We start from the raw sequence: 13635 nt of genomic DNA, 5'->3' as shown, positions 1-13635 counted from the left end.
ACGTCCACTACCTTAGCTCCTCACCAAGGATTTTCCAACAAATTCACTAATTTGTTCTTTCTTTTGAGGACAAAGAGATAGCCTTACAACTCCCTAGTTTTTTCGGGCTAAACTAGAACCTTTCTCTAGCTTTTACACGGGATAAGCTAGAACCTTTCCCCTTTACAAAAGGATAAAATAAGTAAACAAGAAAACCTCTCTAAGGTAGGTGTTTACAAGATTGAGCTCACAAGAATAAAATATTTACAAGATAAAGATGAAATAAGATTGAAATACTCTTCTCTTGTGTTTGATTGCTTGGATAGTTGTTCTCATACTTCTTCAAGTGCCCTTAGCTTGTATTTATAGCTTGGAATGTGTTTGATGTCGTATATAACCGTTGGGGATGTTTTGAAGTCGTTTGGGGATGATTTTTCTACTCAAAAAGGCTGCCCATAACATGGTGCATCGGTGCACTATCAAGGTGCATCAATACCCCTTCATTAAATTCAAATAAACTAGCTGTTACTAGCCGTTGCAGCCTTCGTGCATGGATGCACAACAGGATACATCGATGTACAGCCTTGATGCATCGATGCACAGAAGGATGCATCGATGCACTAATTGCATTCGGTGTTTGAGTGCATTGATGCACTTCATGATGCATCGATGCACTAGTGTAGGTGCATGGATGCACTACAGGGATGCATGGATGTACTTTGACACCCTTTAGCATTTTGGCTCAAATCCGAATTTAATAGACTTTGAATTATTTTTTGAAAGCTTTTAAAACTTTGAATAAATTCAATTAAGTCCAAAAACATTTTGTAAATTCAATTCAAGTCCAAAAACCATTTTGCCTTAAATTGTTATATCAAAACATAGTTTAACAATCTCCCCCTTTTTGATATAACAAAACATTTGAAAAATTATTTTTGGCAAAACTCCCCCTTAATAAATTGTTTAATGAAAAATATATCAATTGTTAACAGTTGTTGGAAAATATATGAAAATGTTAAGCTCCCCCTTTTTCATTTAGAAATTGAATTTTTCAAACCAAACTTCTCCCCCTTTTTGTTATATAAAAAATAATTCGATCTTTGAAGTTCAAAATAACTTTGGAGAGTAAGTGGTAAATTTGACATTTAAAAATCATTTGAAAAATCAAAGCTCTCCCTCAATAAATGTATTCCAATCAAAATTTAGCTTTAAGAACTTGACACTTAAACAAAATTGAATTTCAACAAAGAATAACAAACATGTTAGTAGTACATGAAATTCAATATATCCAAGTCTAAAATACTTTATGCAATACCAATTGTTGAAATTTGATATTAATACCAATTATTTAAAATTAAGTGCATTTGCATAAAGTTCCCAAAAATGTTATGCATTTTGAAAATTTTGATATCAATTGTTAGAGAGATATCATTTTCATTTAAACCATATGCATAATCATTTAAATTTAGGTCAAAAATTAAAAATTTGTAAATTCAAAACATTTGAAAAGTTAATATCAATTGTTAGAGAGATATCATTTGCATTTAAAACCAATTTTGACCAAAATTCATTATGATGAACTAAAAATTCTAAAAAATTATTAAGACATTAAAATGTTCATCATAATTTCCTTTTAACATACATGAGATTAAAAATAATACATAATTATTTAAAATCAAAACTCATGCATGCTTAAAATTAAATGAGCAACCAAATAACCAAAATTAAAAGCATTAAGCTTAGAGGTTACCCATTCCTTTTTCATGTGTGGCTAAAGCATCTTGAATATCATCATCTTCATCACCATTGCTCCCACACACCTACAAGAGACATTCATTTCGATTTTGGTATCCAAATTGCTATGGATCCTTGGACGTTAGTTTCAATGCCCCTTATTCCCTTAGGAACTCATACTTGTCTAATTTTAAAATGTTTTCATTTCTTTAAAGGACAAGTATGTTCCAAATGACCATAAAAATGACAATGTGAGCATTTTGCCATTTTTAAACATAATAGGTTATTTTTAGAAATTAATTCTTTTTCTTTTGTTAAGACTTCAAGCTTAACTTCTAACTCAAAATTTTTCTTTTCTAAATCATTTATTTTGATTTTTGAAAGCTCTAAATCATTTTTCAAAATTTTCATTTTGATTTTCAAAATCAACTTTTGCTTTCAAAATCAAATTATCTTTATTTTTGAGTTTTGAAATTAATTTCGTATATTTGGAATTCATGGTCTCAAATCCCAAATACAACCTATTATAAGCATATTGTAACTCATCAAAAGTAAATGAATTAAATTCATTTGAGTTAGAAGATACCTCGAATTCTTCTTGAGTGGCCATGAGGCATAGGTTGACTACTTCATCTTCATCATTGGAATCATCTTCATCACTCCAAGATGCAACAAATGCCTTTTTCCCATTTTTCTTTAGAAGATGACATTCATACTTGACATGCCCCTTTCTTTGACAATTGAAACATATCGGTGGACTCTTCTTCTTGGTTGATTCATGTTTCACTTCCTTGGAAATCATGAATCTCTTGAGTTCCTTCAAGAGCTTGACCATATCTTCATCTTGTTCATCATCGTCTTCATCCACCTCATCACTTGAATCTTGATAGATTTCATTGGTGGATTTGAAGGCAATGCATACCTCCTCATTCTTCTTTTTCTTGTTTTTCTTCTCTTCCCTTTCTTCATCTTCCTTCACCATCATCTCATGAGTGAGAAGGGAACCAATTAGCTCGTTGAGAGTAAGAGACTTTAGGTTTCTTGCTTCGATAATGGTCGTCTTCTTTGATTGCCACTCCTTTAGAAGAGAGTAGATCATCTTCCTCACAAGCTTCTCATTTGAGATTACTTCTCCATATCCCTTGAGACCGTTGACAATCACGGAAAATCTATCTTTCATAGCTTTGATGTCTTCATCGGGTTTCATCTTGAAGTTCTCGTAGCTATGGTTGAGAAGACTTTTCTTTGATTCCCTCACTTCGTCGGTTCCTTCATGAGTGACTTGGAGCTTATCCCAAATCTCTTTGGCACTGGAACAAGATGAGATTCTTCCATATTCATTTAGGCCTAAATCACATAATAGAATATGTATAGCCTTATAATTAAGCTGAAATTTTGTGTGCTCTTCTCTACTCCAATCATTGTACTTGCCGGGTGGAGAGGAGTAACCGTCCATGATTAAGTTCCAAGCTCCTAGATTGTAGGATTGAATAAAGTACATCATCTTATTCTTCCAATGTGCATAATTTGCTCCATTGAAGAAGGGTGGCTTGTTGACCGATTGTGAATCCATAATAGGATATTCTTCAAGATAATAAGCACCGGAGAAAAAAGTCATTTCTTTGTCTGTTGCATTAGAAATTGGTAGAGCTTCTTCGAGGATCGTCTCAAGGTGGTTAAACCTTCTTAACGAGTTAGGCTCTGATACCAATTGTTGGGATTTTCAGAAGCTCGATTCGACAATCGGAACGGTTTGCAAAGAGGGGTCGGAATGGTTTTTGAGTTTAGGGAGTAAGGAGATTGAAAGATAGAAAATTGCACAGTGATTTAAAGTGGTTCGACTTTCTAAACCAAAGTCTACGTCCACTACCTTAGCTCATCACCAAGGATTTTCCAACAAATTCACTAATATTTTCTTTCTTTCGAGGACAAAGAGATAACCTTACAACTCCCTAGTTTTTTCGGGCTAAACTAGAACCTTTCCCTAGCTTTTACACGGGATAAGTTAAAACCTTTCCCCTTTACAAAAGGATAAAATAATTAAACAAGAAAACCTCTCTAAGGTAGGTGTTTACAAGATTGAGCTCACAAGAACAAAATATTTACAAGAGAAAGATGAAATAAGATTGAAATACTCTTCTCTTGTGTTTGATTGCTTGGATAGTTGTTCTCATACTTCTTCAAGTGTCCTTAGCTTGTATTTATAGCTTGGAATGTGTTTGATGTCGTATATAACCGTTGTGGATGATTTTTCTACTCAAAAAGGTTGCCCATAACATGGTGCATCGGTGTACTATCAAGGTGCATCGATACCTCTTCATTAAATTCAAATAAACTAGTTGTTACTAACCGTTGCGGCCTTCTTGCATGGATGCACAACAGGATGCATCGATGCACAGCCTTGATGCATCGATGCACAGAAGGATGCATCGATGCACTAATTGCATTCGGTGTTTGAGTGCATTGATGCACTTCATGATGCATCGATGCACTAGTGTAGGTGCATGGATACACTGCAGGGATGCATGGATGTACTTTGAAACCCTTTAGAATTTTGGCTCAAATCCGAATTTAATGGACTTTGAATTATTTTTTGAAAGCTTTTAAAACTTTGAATAAATTCAATTAAGTCCAAAAACATTTTGTAAATTCAATTCAAGTCCAAAAACCATTTTGCCTTAAATTGTTATATCAAAACATAGTTTAACAATTATGTTCCAAACTCGTCCTTTTCCGTTAAAAAATTAACAGTCATCTGAGTTGGATGTTAACATGTTAATTGAGATATGATAGTCGTTTGAGATTATGAGATAAGATTTAATCATATCTCAGTAGTAGGTTAACGTCCAACTTAGATTGCCGTCAACTTTTTAATGAAAAAAAGACAAGTTTGGAATATAATGACTAGTCGGGTGACCATTTTGTAACTTTTAATGGCCGATGGACTCAACAAAATAATACCTTATAGGTGGAGGATATTTTTGTAACTTTTAATTATCATGGGACTTAATAAAACAATGTCCTATAATCGGAAAACTGTTTGTGTAAGTTATCCTAAGAAATAACAAATAACAAAACGGCAGGCATCAAATGAAGAAAAAGACAGACCTTTCTTGTCCAAAACGGATACATTGATCTTAGAGAATAATAATGTTTGGATAAATGTACCCTTTATTCCTCAAATTGTATTTTTTTAAACTTTAATGTGTTCCTTCAAGGAAGGTGAGTTTATATTGCTACACTTGATTATAACATTGGCTTGTGGTCCGCTTTTCCCAATCAATTAAACTAAAGTATCAAATTGGAAATTGGTTTCTGAACGCGATTAACGTCATGAGATTTAGGGCACATTACAAATAATAATAAGTGGGTGTTGTGCAATAGTTAAATCTAAATTACTTGGGCTTTTTTTTTATAAAGAATGGATGACGTGGATCAACACCGACAAAAATTCTTAGATAATGTGCTGAAAAAAATTGACTCATTTAAGATGTTGGAAAAATTATTTGTTAAGATAGAGTATTTGTTATATAATATTATTAGGAAGATGCTTAGAATCTTTGAGAAGATGCTTGGACCACTCTACGTCTTATGAATTATTATTCAACTAGGCTTGGTGTTCTAACTGTATATAGTATGGAGAATACGTCGTGTCTTCCAGACTTATTCCCAAAGACGCCAAGTAATTCGTGCGTCTTCCTATTAATATTGTAGCAAATACCTTGTCTTCAGGGATGGATTGAAGGGAGAGGGTAGGGCACTCACCCCTGAAAATTTAAAATTAATTGTAAAGTACACAAATGATCCCCTGACTATAGGACACTCTTTTGTTAAGTCCTCCAACTATTAAAGTTACAAAATGATCGCTCGATTATTCATTATGTTTTAAACTCATCATTTTCCGTTAAAAAAGTAACGATATTCTAAGTTGCACGTTAACCTGACTAAGATATGATAAAATATGATCTCTTAATCTCAAACGATTATCGTATCTCAGTTAGCATGTTAATGTCCAACTTAGATGATCATTAATATTTTAACCAAAAAAAGAAGAGTTTGGAACATAATAAATAGTCGAGAGCCTGTTTTGTAACTTTTAATAGTCGATGGACTCAACAATGCATCATCAAATAGTAGGGGGACCATTTGTGTACTTTACCCTAAAATGAACATATATTTTAGATATTTTATTTGTATTTCCAATTGATAATTTGTTTTCAAACAACGAATCTTCCGTTCGTTAATTAGATATATCCGAGGATGTCGAGTTACCTTTTCTTCAAACGAGGGTGTTGAATTAACGTCTCTTCGAACGAGGGTCTTGAGAAACCTCAACCTTCAGTGACTCTAACGCTACCACCACCGTTTGGCCAAAAGAGTCGAGGTGCCTTCTCCACCCCCCACACTGGGTTGAGATGTGGACATCATCCCCCTTACCCTCCGCGTGATATGTTATTATCTATGAGAAATGCCACGCTCTACAAGCACTACAGTAAAATAGGTTTTTAACGTCATTTTTTCAATCATATAGTGTGTTGAAAACATTTTGATATTTCGATATAACAAATTAAGTTAAATGAATTTTAAGATTTTCCAAAATGATTTTCTAAGTATATTCGATATAATTATTCGAATATCAAAACATTACTCAAAATATTTCAAAAATCATTTTTAATCTTTACTTAAGTGTAAAATTAAGTTTTAATCTTAAAACAATTTCAAAATAATCTTTCAAAGTATTTCGAACCATTTCAAAGCCAAAAATTCCAGATTGCTCAGAGGGAACTGATTCCCCCCCAAGGGGTACCGATTCCCCCCTGAATGGTTTGGCTCCAAGATTTCCAGAATGCTCGGAGGGAACCGATTCCCCCTTGTTCAACGGTCGAAATATTTGAATTTTACACTTAGGGAACCGATTCCCTATGAGGGGAACCGATTCCCCCCACACTCCAAACTGTTTTATTAATTGTTTTCACACTAAAACGGCTATATGATCTTCACTAATCATCCCCAACGTTCAGAAGTGATTCATCAATAAGAAATCATAGAGAAACAAGAGAGAAAGCATCAAACATCAAGTTTGTGCAAATCAAGCCAATTTTCCTTTCAATATTCATTTTGCTTTCAAGAACACTATTTGTGCTCATTTGTAATTATCTTTGGGTGTTCTTTTCTTGTTCTAGAATTGTGCAAACATCTTACCTTGTGAGGTTTTCCTTGTAAGTTTGCAAATTTGTAATCTTCTCTTTGGGAAAAGAGTGTTCTCAAGAATTGTGGTATATTCTTGAGGGTGTTGTAAGGTTATCTCTTTGGCCTCAAAAGAAAGAACAAATTAGTGAATTTGTTGGAAAATCCTTAGTGTGGATAGCTAAGGTAGTGGACGTAGACTTTGATTGAGAAAGTCGAACCACTCTAAATCGCTGTGCAAATCTTTTCAATTTTCTGCAAAAGCTTCCACCGAATTTGTAATTGCCAATTCACCCCCCTCTTGGCCGATTCTGTCGATCGATTAACTCAACAATTGGTTTCAGAGCCTAACTCATTTGAAGGTTTAATCACCTCTTGAGTCGATTCGGGAAGAGTTATATCGGTTATCAAAGTCATCAATGGCCTCCGCTTCAAACTTCGACTCCGATCTCGATTCGATGCCCGTCAACAATCCTCCTTTCTTCAATGGAGCTAACTATGCCTATTGGAAGAATAGAATGATGTACTTCATTCAAGCAAGTGACATGGGATCATAGAATGATGTAGAAGAAGGATACATCAAACCTCTCACTCATCCAAGGTTGTGGAGTGAAGGAGAGACAAGAATGTTCCAGCTCAACTCCAAAGCCATCCATATCATTTTTTGTGCTCTTGGACCAGATGAATACGGAAGAGTTTCATCGTGTACAACCACCAAAGAAATATGGGACAAACTTCAAGTCACTCATGAAGGTACCGATGAGGTAAAGAAATCTAAAATTAGTATTCTAACGCATAGCTATGAAAATTCCAGGATGAAACCAAATGAAGATATCAAAGCTATGACGGATAGATTTTCAACGATTGTCAATGGTCTCAAATCATATGGAGAGATCATTTCAAATGAAAAGCTTGTGAGGAAGTTAGTCTACTCCCTCCCAAAATCGTGGCAATCAAAGAAGACGACAATCATCGAGTCTAAGGACTTAACGTCCTTAACTCTTGAAGAGCTAATTGGGTCACTCCTCACTCATGAAATGATGCTCGAAGATGAGGTGGACCTCGACAAAATTGACGAGACACCAAAGGAGAAGGAGAAGAAGAAAAACATTGGAGTTGCTCTCAAATCCACAAAAGATGAGAGTGATTCGAATAACGATGACGATGACGAGGAAATGGCATTGTTTGCCAAACGGTTCAGAAAAATGATGAGACCTTATCGAGGAAGAAAATTCAAACGAAATGAAGGCCTCAAAAATAAACCGAAAGAGAAGGACCCAATCATTTGCTACGAATGCAAAAAGCCAGGGCATGTTAAATATGATTGCCCACAATTGAAGAAAAAGGGTCAATCAAAGAATATGCACAAGGCTCATGTGGCTACATAGAGCGATGAAGAAAGTTCCGACGAAGAGGAACAATAAGTAGCTAACTTGTGCTTGATGGCATTTGGGGAAGATTCTAAGGTAACCTCTAACTCATCCAATTTTGATGATTTATCCTATGATGAGTTATTAGAGGAATATAATGGGTTGGCTTCGGATTATGAGAAATTATTTTTAAAATATAAAAACGATGTTTCAAAATTGAAAAATGAAAACAAACTCATATCCAAAATCAACAACGATCTTGAAAGTAAAATCAAAGATTTGCAAATCAAACGAAGAGTTTGAAAAGAAAAATTTAGATTTGCAAAATTTACTTTCAAAGATCAATGATGATCATCAAAAGAAAATTGATGATCTTAAAACTTCTTTTGATAAAGTTGGAACAAAACATTTTGAAAATGGTGGAAATTCAAAATCCAACTTTGTTAGAAAAAGTTTTAGAAACTACAATCATAGAGGTCCCCAAAGAACCTCTAATGGAAAAATCATTAGAAGTATGTGGGTTCCTAAAGAACTCATTACTACTAAAGATAAAAATATCCTACACAAATGGATACCTAAGGGGACTAGGATTTTGGAAACTAATGAATATGGACCCAAAAGAATTTGGGTACCAAAAATCAAAAATTAATCTATGTTTGTAGGGAAAGGAGCATTGCTACAAGGCACGAGAAACAAATTCAAATTCATGGTACCTTGATAGTGGATGCTCAAGACATATGACCGGAGACAAAAGCCGGTTCATTGAGCTTAACGCCAAAAATGGAGGAGAAGTGACTTTTGGAGACAATTCAAAAGGTCAGATTGAAGGTATTGGTACAATAGGTAATACCTCTTCCATACAAATTAAGAATGTTTTATATGTGAATGGATTAAAGCATAATCTATTGAGTATTAGTCAATTATGCGATAAAGGATTCAATGTCTTATTTGAAATTAATGGTTGTAAAGTCATTGACATTGCATCTAATCGGATTATGCTTGTTGGTCATAGAATAGGGAACATTTACATGGTGCATTTAGATTCTTTTGATATGACTAATTTATGTCTAGTTGCTAAAGATGAACATGATAGTTGGTTATGGCATAGGAGACTAGGACATGCTAGTATGAGTGTTTTGCAACGACTAATTCAAGGTGATTTAGTTCGAGGGTTGCCTAAGCTTAAATTTGATAATGATAAAATCTGTGATGCTTGTGCTAAAGGAAAACAAAAGCGTGTTTCTTTTAAATCCATTAATGACGTATCAACTAGTAGAGTATTATAATTGATCCATGTAGATCTTTTTGGGCCAACTAGGACTACTAGCTTGGGTGGAAAACAATATGCATTTGCCTTGGTAGATGACTATTCTAGATATACTTGGGTTCTATTTTTAAGTACTAAAGATGAAGCATTAGAACAGTTCATCATATTTTCAAAAATAATCCAAAATGAAAAGGGTTACTCTATAACTAGTGTTAGGAGTGATCATGGCACTGAATTTGAAAATCTTGGATTTATTGAATTTTGTAATTCTAATGGTATTAGTCATAATTTTTCAGAACCTAGAACCCCTCAACAAAATGGAGTTATTGAGAGGAAAAATCGAACTTTATAAGAAATGGCTAGAACCATGCTTTGTGAAAATAATTTGCCAAAATATTTTTGGGCGGAAGCCACAAATACTGCTTGATATGTTGTTAATCGAGTAATGATTAGGCCAATTTTAAAGAAAACTCCATATGAAATTTTCAAAAATAAAAAGCCTAACATTAGCTATTTCCATCCTTTTGGATGTAAATGTTTTGTTTTAAACAACGGTAAAGAAAACCTTGGCAAATTTGATGCTAAAAGTGATGAAGGAATTTTTCTGGGTTACTCCTTAAATTCTAAAGCTTATCGAGTATTTAATAAAAGAACTTTAGTTGTAGAAGAGTCTATACATGTTGTGTTCGATGATAATCCCCTTCCAAGGAAGGATTCTTGTGTGAATGATGATGTAGGTGTTATAAATACAAATAATGTTAGACATGAAGTTGGAGAACCATCATCAAAGGAAGAAACGAAAAATGAGGAAACTCATGATCCTCTTGAGAATCCAACCATTGAAGAAAGGGAAGTATCTTATCCAAGAGAGTACAACTATGTCAAGGATTGTGAAATTATAGGTGATCCATCAAAAGGGGTAACAACTCGATCTTCTCTTAGAAATATTTGTAATTATGTTGCATTTATCTCATGCATAGAGCCTAAGAATATTAAAGAAGCATTAAATGATGAACATTGGATTATGGCTATGCAAGAAGAGTTAAATCAATTTGAGAGAAGTAAAGTATGGACATTAGTTGAAAGGCCTAGTAATAAATCTACTGTAGGTACTAGATGGGTATTTAGGAATAAGCTTGATGAGAGTGGTAATATAGTGAGAAACAAGGCTAGACTTGTTGCTCAAGGGTATACTCAAGAAGAGGGCATAGACTATGATGAAACATATGCTCCCGTAGCTAGGATGGAAGCAATTAGAATGTTATTAGCATTTGCATGTTTTCATGAATTTAAATTATATCAAATGGATGTTAAAAGTGCATTTTTAAATTGTTTTATAAAAGAAGAAGTGTATGTGGAACAACCTCCAGGTTTTGAAGATTCAAAATTTCCAGATCATGTTCTTAAATTGACAAAAGCTCTTTATGGTTTAAAATAAGCTCCTAGAGCTTGGTATGAAAGATTGTCAAAATTTTTAATTGAAAAAGGTTTTTCAAAAGGAAAGGTTGACACTACATTGTTTTTAAAGCATAAAGGTAAAGATTTATTAGTAGTTCAAATTTATGTTGATGATATAATATTTGGTTCTACTAATTATGTTCTTTGCCAAGAATTTCTAAGCTAATGCAAAGTGAGTTTGAGATGAGCATGATGGGGGAGCTCTCATTTTTCTTGGGACTCCAAATCAAGCAAAGAAAAGATGGCATCTTCATTAATCAAGCTAAGTACGTCAAAGATATGCTCAAGAAGTTTGGACTGGAAAATGGGAAACCTCATGACACTCCAATGAGCTCTTCAACAAAGCTTGACTTAGATGAAGGAGGTAAATATGTAGATGTTAAATTATATAGGTCAATGATTGGCTCTTTGCTTTATCTAACTGCAAGTAGACCGGACATTATGTTTAGTGTTTGCTTATGTGCTAGATTTTAATCATGTCCTAAGGAATCACATTTACTAGCTGTTAAGAGAATCTTTAGATACCTTAAGGACACTCCTAGTTTAGGACTTTGGTATCCTAGAGACTCTAGCTTTAGCTTGCATGCTTTTTCTGATGCGGATTATGGAGGATGTAAAATAGATAGGAAAAGCACCTCCGGTACTTGCCAATTCCTTGGAAATATGCTGATTTCTTGGTTTTCAAAGAAACAAAATTGTGTTGCATTATCTACCACTGAAGCGGAATATATTTCAGCCGGTAGTTGTTGTGCACAAGTTTTATGGATGAAACAACAACTTTTTGATTATGGAATTGAAGTAGGTACTATTCCTATCAAGTGTGACAATACTAGTGCTATTTGTCTCACTAAAAATCCCATCCAACACTCTAGAACTAAACACATTGAAATTAGACATCACTTCATTAGAGACCATGTCACTAAGGAAGATATAATTCTAGAATTTGTTGATACTTTGCATCAATTAGCGGATATTTTTACAAAACCCTTAGATAAGGAAAGGTTTTGGACACTTAGGAGAGAATTAGGTTTAACTGACCTATCTTCACTTAGTGTTTAAAATAATTCATCACTTTTAATAAATACTGAAAAATGCTCATAATAGTAATTTTTGATTGCATTCATTGCTATTAGTTAGGGGGAGTTTATGATTCTTGATGAAAAATTAACTTTATGTTCAAATATTGATTAAAGATTAATTTAATTGTTTGAACATAATTATTTTTCAATATATGAGTTGCCTATACCACTAGAGAAGATTAATTTAGCATTTTATGTGCTTAAAAGTCGAATTTTAGCATTTTGGTGCAGAGGGAATCGATCCTCCCATGAGGGAACCGATTCCCCCTTTGAAGGGGAACCGATTCCCCCCATATGGGAATCGATACCCCCCCTGGGGTTCTGTTAAAATCGAGCAAGAACACCCAAAACCCCAAAACCTATTCCGTCGTTTCTCACCCTCAAACACTCAAATCTCTATTCTTGCCTCAAATCATTGATTTTAATCGAAAATCACTTCAAATATCATCTCCTAAACTTGCAATCATCATTAAAATCGTGCAAACAACATCTAAATCCCCTCAATCTTCATCTTTCAAGGTAATTTTTTTTCTAAACTCTATATTTCTTTGATTTTGAACATAGGATTAGTTTTAATTAGTTCTAGGTTGAAATAATGATCGGGCATTGATTGTTTAGTAATTAGAAACTAGATGTTACAACTAATTTCATCAAAAACACAAGAATTTTCCAAAAATTTTAAATTTTCGAAATTAAAAAAAAAATTTGTTGTTTTTCAAATTATTGTGTTTTGATTAAATTATGTTGTTGTTATGAAAACTATACATATATTGTTTCTCAAAACCATATTTTTCAAAAGTTTTTCAAAAACTTTGCCCATTAGGATTGATTTAGAGAACCTTGAAATATTGAGGACTCAATTGAGTTTTGGGATTAATTGAATTGCATTCATTTGTTTTTAAAAATTGCAGGTTATCCAATCTATTCCGATTTCCTTCACCATGTCTAATCCTAAACGTGCTAGGTCTTCATCTAGTCGTTCACACCGTCAACCAAATCCACCTCCAAATCCTCCACCTATTCCAATTTCTAATCCTAATCCTATTGATCCTAATTTGACTATCCAAAATTCGTGTTTCAATCATCCTGGTCCTAGAAATCATCGTTTTTGGTATTATCAATATTTCGACTCTTACAAAATCCGGGAAGAACGTATTCCTTCTCGTCAAGCTATGTTAGCTATCAATTTTAAATATCTTCCTCTTTTACAAGAGTGGAAATTTGATAAACTCTTTGATCTTGAACCCATCGTTTACCATCAACTTGTTCGTATTTTCTATTCTAATACCGTTTGTGTTAAAGACCAAACTGAAACCGAAACCATAGGAATTCGTTCCTACCTTCTAGGACAATTCTTATATATATTGACTCGGCTTACATAGCCAATACATTCAGATTAGATAATGAAGGGATTTCAAATGAAAAACAGGTTTTAGGATCTCGTTATAAAAGAAGGGATAGTGCAAGTGTCCTAGACCTTCATGAACGTTTTCTTCATCTAATGATTTCTTGGTGGTTTCGACCATCTGGAGGTCGTTATTCTACTCTTAGAGCCTTAGAT

This window comes from Hibiscus syriacus, unplaced genomic scaffold (genome assembly GCF_006381635.1).
Source record: "Hibiscus syriacus cultivar Baekdansim isolate YM2019G1 unplaced genomic scaffold, ASM638163v2 tig00111403_pilon, whole genome shotgun sequence".
Classification (NCBI taxonomy): Eukaryota; Viridiplantae; Streptophyta; class Magnoliopsida; order Malvales; family Malvaceae; genus Hibiscus; species Hibiscus syriacus.
The sequence above is the reverse complement of the archived record's forward strand: the minus strand, read 5'-3'. Positions refer to the sequence as shown.